Source organism: Stomoxys calcitrans, chromosome 1, assembly GCF_963082655.1.
Source record: "Stomoxys calcitrans chromosome 1, idStoCalc2.1, whole genome shotgun sequence".
In the NCBI taxonomy this organism is placed as follows: domain Eukaryota; kingdom Metazoa; phylum Arthropoda; class Insecta; order Diptera; family Muscidae; genus Stomoxys; species Stomoxys calcitrans.
The window spans coordinates 247,740,509-247,754,137 of NC_081552.1; positions in this window are offsets into that span (position 1 = coordinate 247,740,509).

The following is a 13,629-nucleotide window of genomic DNA, read 5'->3' on the forward strand; positions in this document are numbered from 1 at the left end:
ACCTTCAACATACATGTCAAATATGGTCTGAATTGGTCTATAAACTAATGCAGCTCCCCTATAAAACTATCTTCTTATTTTCTTCTTGAGCCCCTAAAAGGGCGAAATCCGTATTCGATTTAGCTGAAATTTTACACAATGACTTCTACTGTAGTCTCCAACATTTATTCCATTATAGTCGTACCATAACTTGATATAGCTTCAATGGCATAGCAATTATTTTCTTTTATCATTACCTTTGTTTGCCTAAAAAGAGATACCGGAAAAAGAACTCGACAAATGCGATCCATGGTGGAGGGTATATAAGATTCGGCCCGGCCAAACTTAGCACACTTTTTACTTGTTTAAACGAAGACAGATTTAGTAGAAAACTCCACTAGGCGGTAAGGTCACTTTTAGTGGATAGGGTGGACCACTAAAGGACATAACAAGCGATCTGTTGGATCATGCCGTCGTACTTCATCGAGGTATAGGTCTAGGTGATTTTGGAGCTACTCCACTGCAGATTTAAGGCTCAAGAACAGCGTACCAAATGGCGACACATGGGATATGTTCATACCCTACACCACCGCTGTGGCACAGGGGTATTATAAGTTTGTGCATTTGCTTGTGAACGTTAAGAAGGAAATGGGCTAGACCCATTGATAAGTATACCGATCGATTCAGAATCACTTTCTGATTCGATTTGGCTATGTCCATCTGTCTGTCCGTCCATCTGTCTGTCCGCCCATCTGTCTGTCCGTCCATCCATCTGTCCCTGTAAATTTGCGTACAAAGTACATGGTCGCAGTTTTCATCCGATCGTCTTCAAATTTGCTACAGGCATGTTTTTCGGCTTAGAGACGCAGCCTATTGAAATTGGTAAAAATCGGTTCAGATCTGGATACAGCTCCCATATATATGTTCGTCCGATTTTCAGTAATAATGCAATAAAATGGTCATTTGTTAACCGATTCTCTCGAAATTTGGCAGAAATGAATTTTTTACGACTCTTGACATTACATGGAAATCGGTTCTGATTTAGATATAGCTCTCATATATATATATATATATATATATATATATCGCCCGATTTTCACTCCTAGAGCCACTGCAAGCACATTTATTGACTAATCTTGCCAAAATATTGCACAACCCCTTTCTCGATGACTACCACAATATACATAAAGTTTGGTCAAAATCGGTTCAGATTTAGATATAGCTCCCATATATATGTCCATCCGATTTGCAAAAATATTGCCATAAAATGGACTTTAGTCAACCGATTTCCTCGAAATTTGGCAGGAAGAATTTCCTCTTGACTCTCAATACTACTGGAGAATTTCATGAAAATCGGTTCAGATTCATATATAGCTCCCACATATATGTATCGCCCGATTTGCACTTAAATGGCCGTAGTAGCTACAAATTTAAAACGATCTGTATGAAATTTGACAGGGAGTGTTTTCTTGCCAATTTTAACTTATCTGCAAAATTTTGTCAAAATCGGTTCAAATTTGGATATAGCTCCCATATATATGTATCGCTCGATTTGCACTTAAATGGCCGTAGTAGCTGCAATTTTCAACCGATCTGCACAAAATTTGACATGGACAGTTTTGTTTTTGATCCTAACATATCTGCAGGATTTCATCAAAATCGGTTCAGATTTGGATATAGCTCCCATATGTATGTATCGCCCGATTCGCACTTAAATGGCCATAGTAGCTGCAATTTTCAACCCATCTGCACAAAATTTGGCACGGATTTCCACTATGGCCTTAGTAACAAAAATTTTCACAAACGATCTGTTTGAAAGTCGGTTCAGATTTAGATATAGGTCTCATATGCATACATCTTTATATATTGCCTGAATTTATAATTGTAGGGTAGGTGTAGGGTATCATGTATTCGGCTCAGCCCGACTTTTGCCTTTCCCTACTGGTTTTCAAATGCGAACTGTTCAGTGTACTTTTTCGGGGAGCAAACAACCTTTATATATGACATCTTCATTTGACTCGATCATAACTTGCCAAAATTCCGACTTTTCTAATGGCCATAAATCACCCTTAACCAGACAAAACATTTCATACTCATTTCAATGACAATTAAATTTATGTTCAGCACATTTTATACGACTTTAGACAATTCACAATAATTCGTCGCAAAAAAAAGCAACACTTACGAAGAGAGCTCTTCTATAAATTATGGAAAGACTGATCCCTGGCGATTACCTGATATGAATACCATAATAATAATAATTTACGACATGTGTTCCTCCTTTTTTTTTTTTCTTTCTATTTTTTTATACTTTTTGTTGTTTCCGATATCCAATGGTGGTTACATTTTATAAAACGCTCGAACAAGTGTTAATAATGTGACTGAATTACCAAAGTTTGATGCTTTGATAGAACACACGAAAGAAAAAAACTCTCGCTCGCCGACTAACTGGCTGGCCACTTATAATGACCATACCAGGCGATTGGCTTACAACGAACGAACGATAATGGCTGGCAACAAAAACCATGTTGGCCGCTATAAAAACGACCAAAGCTCTTAACCTCAGCTTTAATAGCACCATGTCATAAATAATAACCCAAGAATATTAATAACCATTCTGGTTAACATTTTCGTTGGTTTTTTTTTTTCTCTCTATTATTTTTTGCCTTTGTTAAAGTGCAAAACAACCTATGTCTATGGGCATTCTGCATATGAGCAAGGAGCCTTCAATATGTTGCATGGAACCACAATAAATAAATGCAGACAATTAATTTATCAAACTTCTATGAGGCAAAGCAACAATGTACGGACAAAAGTCACAGCGATAGATGGATGTATGCAAAGAAGTATAGGAAGCAAAAAGTCTTGGCTATTTTCTCGAAAAAGAAAACAAACAAAAATTGAAAAATTTAATGATCTTCGCATTAACAGGCAAAAAACTTGAAAATGAAAAAGTTCGACGAAGGCCGGCCGGGATTCGAACCTGGGCACACGCAGAAAAAAACGAGACCCTTTGCCGTTGCATAGCGTTCGAAACCACCAATACAACTTCCAACAGATGCACAAAATCATTTGTACCACGGAAGTAGTGTATATGTGGCAGAAAAAAAGTCTGTCATTACACAAAAACACATGCATTGGGAAAAAGTACAGCTGATAGACAAGGTTGTCGAGCGTTGTTAAATGTGGTAATTGTATCATAAAGGCATTTTCGCAATTAATACGAATCAAACACAATATACCAACGCACGGCCCTTGAAGCCATCACACCTAAATGTTGGAAAAGTCTTCTAACCAAAGACGAAACGCGTCCCATAGTGGTTGGTGTGTGAAGCTATCTCTGGCTTTACTTTTCCATTTGCAAAGAAAATCTGCGATCATTGAGCTCGTATCGAAAGAAAAACAACAAGTAAAAAAGCGTTAAGTTTGGCCGGGCCGAACTTTGGATACCCACCACCTCGGATATATATGTAAACCACCTTTCATCAAAATCCGGTGAAAAATGCATACCTTATGGCCCATAGCAGCTATATCGAAATATGTTCCGATTTGGACCATATACTAATAAGTACGAGTCATTGTTCAATTGTGTATAACAAAATATTGGTCGTTTTAGTAGCTATATCTAAAAAATAAACCGATCTGAACCATATACGACACGGATGTCGAAGAGCCTAACATAAGTCACTGTGTCAGATTTCAGCGACATCGGATTATAAATGCGCCTTTTATGGGGCCAAGACTTTAAATGGAGATATCGGTCTATATAGCAGCTATATCCAAATCTGGACCGATCTGTGTAATATTGCAGAAGTATGTCGAGGGGCTTAACTTAACTCACTGTCCCAAATTTCGGCGACATCGGACAATAAATGCGCATTTTATGGGCCCAAAATCTCAAACCGATAGATCGGTCTATATGGCAGCTATATCCAAATCTGAACCGATCTGGGTCAAAATAAAGAGGGATGTCGAACGGCGTAAGACAACTCACTGTCCCAAATTTCAGCAAAATCGGATAATAAATGTGGCTTTTATGGGCCTAAGACCCTAAATCGGAGGATCGGTCTATATGACAGCTTTATCCAAGTCTGGACCGATCTGAGCCAAATTGACAAAGGATGTCGAAAGGCCTAACGCAACTCACTGTCCAAAATTACGGCAAAATCGGATAATAAATGTGGCTTTTATGGGCCTAAGATCCTAAATCGGAGGATCGGGCTATATGGCAGCTATATCCAAATCTAGACCGATCTGGGCCAAATTGGCGAAGGATGTCGAATGGTCTAACACAATTCACTAACCCAAATTTCAGCAAAATTGGATAGAAAATGTGACTTTTATGGGCCTAAGACCCTAAATCGGAGGATCGGTCTATATGGCAGCTATATCCAAATCAGATCCGATCTGTGCCAAATTGACGCAGGATGTCGAAGGGCATAGCACAACTCATTGTCCCAAATTTCGGCGACATCGGACAATAAATGCGCCTTTTATGGGTCCAAAACCTTAAAACGAGAGATCGGTCTATATGGCAGCTATATTCAAATCTGGGCCGATCTGGACCAAATTGAAGAAAGACGTCGAAGAGCCTACTAAACTCAATGTCTCAAATTTCAGCGACATCGGACAACAAATGCGCCTTTAATTGACCCAAAGCCAGAAATCGAGTGATCGGTCCATATGGCAGCTATATTCAAATCTGAACCGATTTGGGCCATAATGCAGAAGTATGTCGAAGGCATTATTTCAACTCACTGTCCCAAATTTCGGCGACATTGGAAAATAAATGCGCCTTTTATGGGCACAAAACCTTAAATCGGCGGATCGGTCTATATGGCAGCTATATTGAAAACTGGACCGATCTGGGCCAAATTTAAGACGGACGTCGAAGACCCTAATTAAAATCACTGTCTCAAATTTGAGTGATATCGGACAAAACGTGCGCCTTTCGTGGCCCCAAAACCTAAATCCGAGAGGTCCGTCTATATGGCAGCTATATCCAAGTCTGGACCGATCTGGACCATATTACAGAAGTATATCAAGGGGCATAACTTAACTCACTGCTCCAAATTTCTGCGAAATCGGACAATAAATGCGCCTTTCATGGGCCCAAAACCTTAAATCGGTGGATCGGTCTATTTGGCAGCTATATCCATATCTGGACCGATCTCAGCTAAATTGAAGAAGAATGTCGAAGGGCCTAACACAACTCACTGTCCCAAATTTCAGCAAAATCGAATAATAAATGTGGCTTTTATGGGCCTCAGACCCTAAATCGGCGGATCGGTCTATATGGTAGCTATATCCAAACCTGCACCAACCTGAGCCAAATTGACGAAGGATATCGAATGACCTAAGATAACTCACTGTCCCAAATTTCTGCAAAATCAGACTCTAAATCGGCGGATCGGTCTATATGGGGGCTATATCAAGATATAATCCGATATAGCCCATCTTCGAACTTAACCTGCTTGCGGACAAAAAAAAAATCTGTGCAAAGTTTCACCTCAGTATCTAAATTTTTTAAGACTGTAGCGTAATTTCAACTGAGAGACGGACGGACATGTCTAGATCGTCTTAGACTTTTACGCTGACGGAATGCCCATACTATGCAGACACTAGAGATTTAGGCACAATGGAGATTAGCGAGGCAGTGTGGGATTTCAATAGGGCCCTAGAAAACGGGACGACTGTTGCAAGGCTGACCACCTTTTCCCGGGAAGTATTTCTTAGGAGACTCACAAGACTTAGTGGAGGCATGAATACTCGCTAGTCATCCATAACGAGGTGTTGCTGTACTGGTGCGATCGTGTGATTTGGTGACATGGTCTAGCACCTGCCCATCTTTGTTTCCCCTAGCTTTTGTGGTTGTGTTCGGTCATCCGTGAGGGTGGTTGATTGTGAGTCCCATGTTGAAGCGGATATACATAGCGTTGCCCGTGAGGGCTGTCGTGTCCTGTTTGTGTTTGTGTATATGGTCCTGATGTATGTTGTTTTGGTGCATATTTTTGTATGATGGCTTAAGGTCGGCTTAGGGCGATTCCTTTCTTCCAGGATCAGTCCGGAACTGTTTGGGATTCAACTGGTAGCAGTCTTTTAAGGCTACAAAGTCTGACCGGAGATTTTAATCTGATACCACGGGTGTCAGCAGCTTTTGGAACTTCGGTTCCAGCCTGACAATGGTAAGGCGCTAGTGGGGAGCAATGTGGTGGCTGTGGTTTGTACTCAAATAGAGGGTAGAGCATAAGCTCGTCATGGAGTTGCGTTTTCAACCGGGTGCCGCGCCCTATAGATCGGAAGGAGATTTAGGTAGTATTCCGCTCCTAACCAAGGAGGTGAAGATGTCCAGATACGTGGGATCAAATTGGTACTCATGTGTGGATTACCACATGTGGGGGCGTTGGCAGATGCATTGTATTCACCCTTGGGCCTTGCGCTTCACAGGTTTGGGCCGTGATGGCAGGCATCTGGCAAAATCCTATTTCTATTAAAACTTTTGTTAGAATTTTTTTTTTGTTATTCGGTAACACATCTTTCCAATATGTTCCCTCCAAAAACGTTGGACTTGGGCGACATGTGAAACGGGAAAATTAAATTTTTCCATAAAAAACTATTAAAAGAAGCATTGAAAAATTAACTTTAACCAAACAAGAAAATTAAAGAAAATATTTTTATATTTTTGAGTGGCAAACTGCAACTGAGGGTCACCAAAGACCACAACACCCAGGCGTTGCAGCAATGCAAGTTTTGTGGAAGCTGCTGTCATCAAAATAACAAAAACTTGTCATAATAACTAAATACCGGAAAATCACAAATGACGGCAATTGAAAAGCGCCTCTTAGCCAAAGAAAATTTTCTTTAATAAATTTTGAAAAATTATTTTTTTATGACATTTGTTATTTAAGCAAAATAAATTTTAATGCATGCGTGACTGAGCACCATCGTTATCGACATGTGACCAACACCGGTAATGCCACTTCTTCGCCACATAATGTGCCGACCGACCATTGGCCATCCTTCGTCAGGCCATGCAGTGCTGGTGAAACTTTGCACGTGGTGCTTTGGTATCACTTCCAACAACTGTGCTAAGTATGGTTCAAATCAGCTTATAACCTGATTTAGCTGCCATATAAACCGATCTGGGATCTTGACTTCTTGCACCTCTAGAGAGCGCAATTCTTATCCGATTTGGCTGTAATTTTGCACGTGGTGTTTTGGTAACACTTCCAACATTTGTACAAAGTATGGTCCAAATCGGTCCATTACCTAATATAGCTGCCATATAAACCGATCTTGGGTCTTGACTTCTTGCACCTCTAGAGAGCGCAATTCTCATCCGATTTGACACAAATTTGGTACAACGGCTTCTCCCATGAACTGGACAGATGCGATTCATGGTGGAGGGTATGTTAAATTCAGCCCGGCTGAACTTGGCACACTCTAACTTGTTTTTGTTTAATTCCGGAACCATAAAAACTGTCATCGCCGTCATGTGTGTAGCGATTGTTCAAAATGAAAATTATTTTCAAGCCTGAAGCCGACCAACGGTCATCTATCACAGAGAGAGAGGAATTTCACTACGAGTGCAGTTCCTTCAATGGCCATAATGAAACATTGAATAGATGGATGGATGTATGCATGGAGGGTTAGTTGGCTGCAAGCAAAAGACATCAACCATTACAGCATCAAAATCTCGGTGGAGATGAGCCAAGGAATTACCGCAACAAATGCGGCAACATGAGGCAAATGGTTGGCAGAAAATGGCCATTGGCTAAAGACTTTCGTAAGAAATGCATAGATAAATATGAAATATAATAATAATAATAATATTTGAGAGAAGACAGCGATAAACATTAACAACGACATCATCATCGGCAAAGTCATCTTCATCAGCGTGACTGGTAGTTACACTGCAAAAAATATTACGGGTGAAACTTATTTTTACTGAAGTTAAACCAGGAAGAGGAGAATAAGCATTATGAGGAGGTTCGTAGAACCAAAGGACTATAAGAGATATTGAGGGAAATATAAATTAATGAGACAGCTCAAGCGAATAAATAAATGCTAGATTCCAGATATATCCAAATCTGGACTGATTTGGACCATAATGCAGAAGTATGTCAAGGGGTTTAACTTAACTCACTGTCCCAAATTTCGGCGCCATCGGTCAATAAATGCGCTTTTTTATGGGCCTGAGACCCTAAATCGGAGGATCGGTCTATATGGCAGCTATATCCAAATCTGAACCGATATGAGACAAATTGACGAAGGATGTCCGAGGGCCTAAGACAACTCACTGTCCCAAATTTCAGCAAAATCGGTTAATAAATGTGGCTTTTATGGGCCTAAGACCCTAAATCGAAGGATCGGTTTATATGGCAGCTATATCCAAATCTGGACCGATCTGGGCCAAATTGACGAAGGATGTCGAGAGGCCTAAGACAACTCACTGTCCCAAATTTCAGCAAAATCGGTTAATAAATGTGGCTTTAATGGGCCTAAGACCCTAAATCGAAGGATCGGTCTATATGGCAGTTATATCCAAATCTGAACCGATCTGGGCGAAATTGACGAAGAATATTGAACTGTCTAACATAACTCACTGTCCCAAATTTCAGCAAAATCTGATAATAAATGTGGCTTTTATGGGCCTAAGACCCTAAATCGGAGGATCGGTCTATATGGCAGCTATATCCAAATCTGAACCGATCTGGGCCAAATTGATGAAGGATGTCGAGATGCTAAACACAACTCACTGTCCCAAATTTCAGCAAAATCGGTTAATAAATGTGGCTTTTATGGGCCTAAGACCCTTAATAAGGATCGGTCTATATGGCAGCTATATCCAAATCTGAACCGATCTGGGCCAAATTAAAGAAGGATTTCGAAGAGTCTAACATAACTCACTGTCCCAAATTTCAGCAAAATCGGATAGTAAATGTGGCTTTTATGGGCCTAAGACCCCAAATCAGAGGATCGGTCTAAATGGCAGCTATATCTAAATCTTAACCGATCTGGGCCAAATTGACGAAGGATGTCGAGAGGCCTAACGCAACTCACTATCCCAAATTTCAGCAAAATCGGATAATAAATGTGGCTTTTATGGCCCTAAGACCCTAAATCGAAGGATCGGTCTATATGACAGCTATAACCAAATCTGGACTGATATGAGCCAAATTGCTGAAGAATGTCGAAGGGCCTAATACAACTCACTAACTCAAATTTCAGCAAAATCTGATAATAAATATGGCTTTTATGGGCCAAAGAACCTAAATCGGAGGATCGGTCTATATGGCAGCTATATCCATGTCTGGACCGATCTGAGCCAAATCGACGAAGGATGTCGAAGTGCCTAACATAACTCACTGTCCCAAATTTCAGCAAAATCTGATAATAAATGTGGCTTTTATGGGCCTAAGACCCTAAATCGAAGGATCGGTCTATATGGCAGCTATATCCAAATCTGAACCGATCTGGGCCAAATTGACGGAGAAAGTCGAAGGGCCTAACGCCAGTTACTGTCCTAAATTTCAGCAAAATCGGATAATAAATTTGGCGTTTATTGGCCTAAGACCCTAAATCGGCGAATCGGTCTATATGACAGCTATAACCAAATCTGGACCGATCTTAGCCAAATTGCTGATGAATGTCGAAGGGCCTAATAAAACTGACTGTCTCAAATTTCAGCAAAATCGGATAATAAATGTGGCTTTTATGAGCCTAAGACCCTAAATCGGAGGATCGGTCTAGATGGCAGCTATATCCAAATCTGCACCGATGTGGGCAAAATTGATGAAGGATGTCGAAGTGTCTAACATAACTCACTGTCCCAAATTTAAGCAAAATCGTATAATAAATGTGGCTTTTATGGGCCTTAGACCCTAAACCGGCGGGTCGGCCTATAAGGGGGCTATATCAAGATATAGTCCGATATAGCCCATCTTCGAACTTAACCTGCTTATGGACAAAAAAATTATCTGTGCAAAGTTTCAGCTCAATATCTCTATTTTTGAAGGCTGTAGAGTGATTTCAACAGACAGAGGGACAGACGGACGGACTTGTCAAGATCGTCTAATATTTTTACCCTTATCAAGAATATATATACTAAATGGGGTCGGAAATGGATATTTCGATGTGTTGCAAACGGAATGACAAAATGAATATACCCCCATCCTTCGGTGGTGGGTATAAAAACCTTTCATTTGAGTCCCATATTGTCGTGATTGGTCTATATATATTTAGTGGCTTTTGAAGGTGGGGAGGCCCCCCAAGGTACCCCATCCGAAATTCAGAGACCAAAACTTTATACCCACCACCTTAGGATGGAGGTATACTAATCTAGTCATTGCGTTCGTAACACCTCGAAATATTCGTCTAAGACCCAAAAATGTTTATATATTCTTGATCGTCTCGACATTCTGAGGCGATTTAGCCATATCCGTTCGTCAATCGGTCAAAATCACAATAGCGGTCGAACGCGTAAAGGTAGCCGCTTAAAATTTTGCACACATACTTAATATTATTGTCGGACATGGGGGATTACAAATGGGCCATATCGGTTGAGATTTAGATATAGCTTCCATATAAACCAATCTCCAGATTTGAATTCTTGAGCCTCTGGAAGCCTCAATTTTTGTACGATTTGGATGAAATTTTGCTGATGGTGTTCTGTTATGACTTTCAACCACTGTGCCAAGTAAGGTCCACATCAGTCTTTAACCTAATATAGCTCCCATATATGGCGATCCACCGATTTTACATCTTAAGCCCTTCCAGGCCGCAATTTCTGTTCGATTTGGCAGAAATTTTGCACGTGGTATTCCTTTATGACTTCCAACAACTGTGCACAGTACGGTTCGAATCGGCCCATAACCTAATATAGCTCCCATATAAACCCATCTCCCGATTTGACTTCTTGAGACCTTACAAGCCGCAATTTTCGCCCGATTTGGCTGAAATTTTGCACGTGGTGTTCCTTTATGACTTCCAACAACTGTGCACAGTACGGTTCGAATCGGCCCATAACCTGATATAGCTCCCATATAAACCCATCTCCCGATTTGACTTCTTGAGACCTTACAAGCCCCATTTTTTTGCCCGATTTGGCTGAAATTTTGCATGTAGTGTTCCGTTACGACTTTCAACAACTGTGCAAAGTACGGTTCGAATCGGCCCATAACCTGATGTAGCTCCCATATAAACCCATCTCCCGATTTGACTTCTTGAGCCCCTGGAAGCCGGAAGATTCATCCAATTAGGCTGAAATTTTGCATGTGGTATTCCGTTATGACTTCCAACAACTGTGCACAGTACGGTTCGAATCGGCCCATAACCTGATATAGCTCCCATATAAACCCATCTCCCGTTTTGACTTCTTGTGACCTTACAAGCCGCAATTTTTTGCCCGATTTGGCTGAAATTTTGCACGTGGTGTTCCTTTATGACTTCCAACAACTGTGCAAAGTACGGTTCGAATCGGCCCATAACCTGATATAGCTCCCATATAAACCCATCTCCCGATTTGACTTCTTGAGCCCCTGGAAGCCGGAAGATTCATCCAATTAGGCTGAAATTTTGCATGTGGTATTCTGTTATGACTTCCAACAACTGTGCCATGTACGGTCCGAATCGGTCTTTAATCTGTTATAGCTCCCGTATAAACCGATCTCCCGATTTGACTTCTTGAGGCATTGGTAGTCAGAATTTTTGTCCGATATGGCCTAAATTTTGCACTTAATGTTCTCTAATGACTCCCATTAGCGGTGCCAAGTACGGTTCGAATCGTTTAAATCCTTCGGGGATGGGTATACACATTTTCTGCCAATTAATGGACATAATTGTTGGACAAGTTGGACAATTTTTTCTGTGTGTATACCTCTTCCTGCATCAGGGGCATGTTTTGTGGTCAGTCATCAGCATGATTATCACACCACATGCAAATGTTAAAATGCTTAACATTACCGACTCCCCTGTGAGAGAAGTGGAGGGGGAGGGCCACTCTTAATGCCATTGTCTGGCAGCTCAAGTTCGGTTAGTTAAGAGGTGTTTGCCGCCAGTCAAAGGTCCGCGCCAAAAGTCCTCTGCCGGTCATCATGAAAAAAAAAAAATATGACGGCGCAGCGCATTGAGCCCCTGTAGGCTCAATGGACTACAACTATAGCGGCTGACTGACTGACCATCACCATCACCATCTCTATCATCGTCATCAACATACTCCTCATCCTCATCTTCGTCTTTGGTGTTGGCAACTAACCGAGTTGGTTTGTTTGTTGATTTAAATGTTTCTAAACACTTCCGCATGTGAGACTTATAAAATATGATGAGAGGTAAGAGTGTTATATTGCCCTCGGCCAATATAAAATATAGCCCATCTCTTAATGGCAACAGCCGGAAGGGACGGCACTGTGCCTGGGTTGTCGTTACATGTTACTTTCAGCCAAATGAGGAATTGGCCAAAAACTTCAGCACTCGACAAACATTAAGAAAGGCACAAAAGGCAAATAAATTTAAGGATTTTTATGGAGCAGCCAGCAACACTCGTTAGTTTAGGTAAGGGTTCAGCTGCTTCTATGGCAATAGGATACAAGTGTATGAAGAGTCTTTTTTTTGAGGAAATATCTTTATGAGAGGGTAGAACTGAAGTAGGAAGACATAACACTGTGGAGTATTGAATGGGGCTTATATTCCATAACAATTTTCTATGGTGAAGGATATTAAAAAGGATTTTAGGGATAGTAACAAACTCTCATAACTTTTCCGTTTTTATACCCTCCACCATAGGATGGGGGGTATACTAATTTCGTCATTCTGTTTGTAACTACTCGAAATATTCGTCTGAGACCCCATAAAGTATATATTGGGTTGCCCAAAAAGTAATTGCGGATTTTTCATATGGTCGGCGTTGACAAATTTTTTCATAGCTCGTGACTCTGTAATTGCATTCTTTCTTCTGTCGGTTATCAGCTGTTACTTTTAGCTTGCTTTAGAAAAAAAAAGTGTAAAAAAAGTATATTTGATCAAAGTTCTTTCTAAGTTTTATTAAAAATGCATTTACTTTCTTTTAAAAAATCCGCAATTACTTTTTGGGCAACCCAATATATTTTTGATCGTTGCGACATTTTATGTCGATCTAGCCATGTCCGTCCGTCTGTCCGTCCGTCCGTCCGTCTGTCCGTCCGTCCGTCCGTCCGTCTGTCTGTCGAAAGCACGCTAACTTCCGAAGGAGTAAAGCTAGCCGCTTGAAATTTTGCACAAATACTTCTTATTGGTGTAGGTCGGGTGGTATTGTAAATGGGCTATATCGGTCCATAACCTGATATCACTGCCATATAAACCGATCTTGGTTCTTGAATTCTTGAGCCTATAGAGGGCGCAATTCTTATCCGATTGGAACGAAATTTTACAAGCATGGTTCAAATCGGTCTATAACCTGATATAGCTGTCATATATACCGATCTTGGTTCTTGACTTCTTGAGCCTCTAGAGGGCGCAATTCTTATCCGATTGCTATGAAACTTTGCACGACATGTTTTGTTATGATATCCAACAACTGTGCGAAGTATGGTCCAAGTCGGTCCATAACCTGATATAGCTGTCATATATACCGATCTTGGGTCTTGACTTCTTGAGCCTCTAGCGTGCGCAATT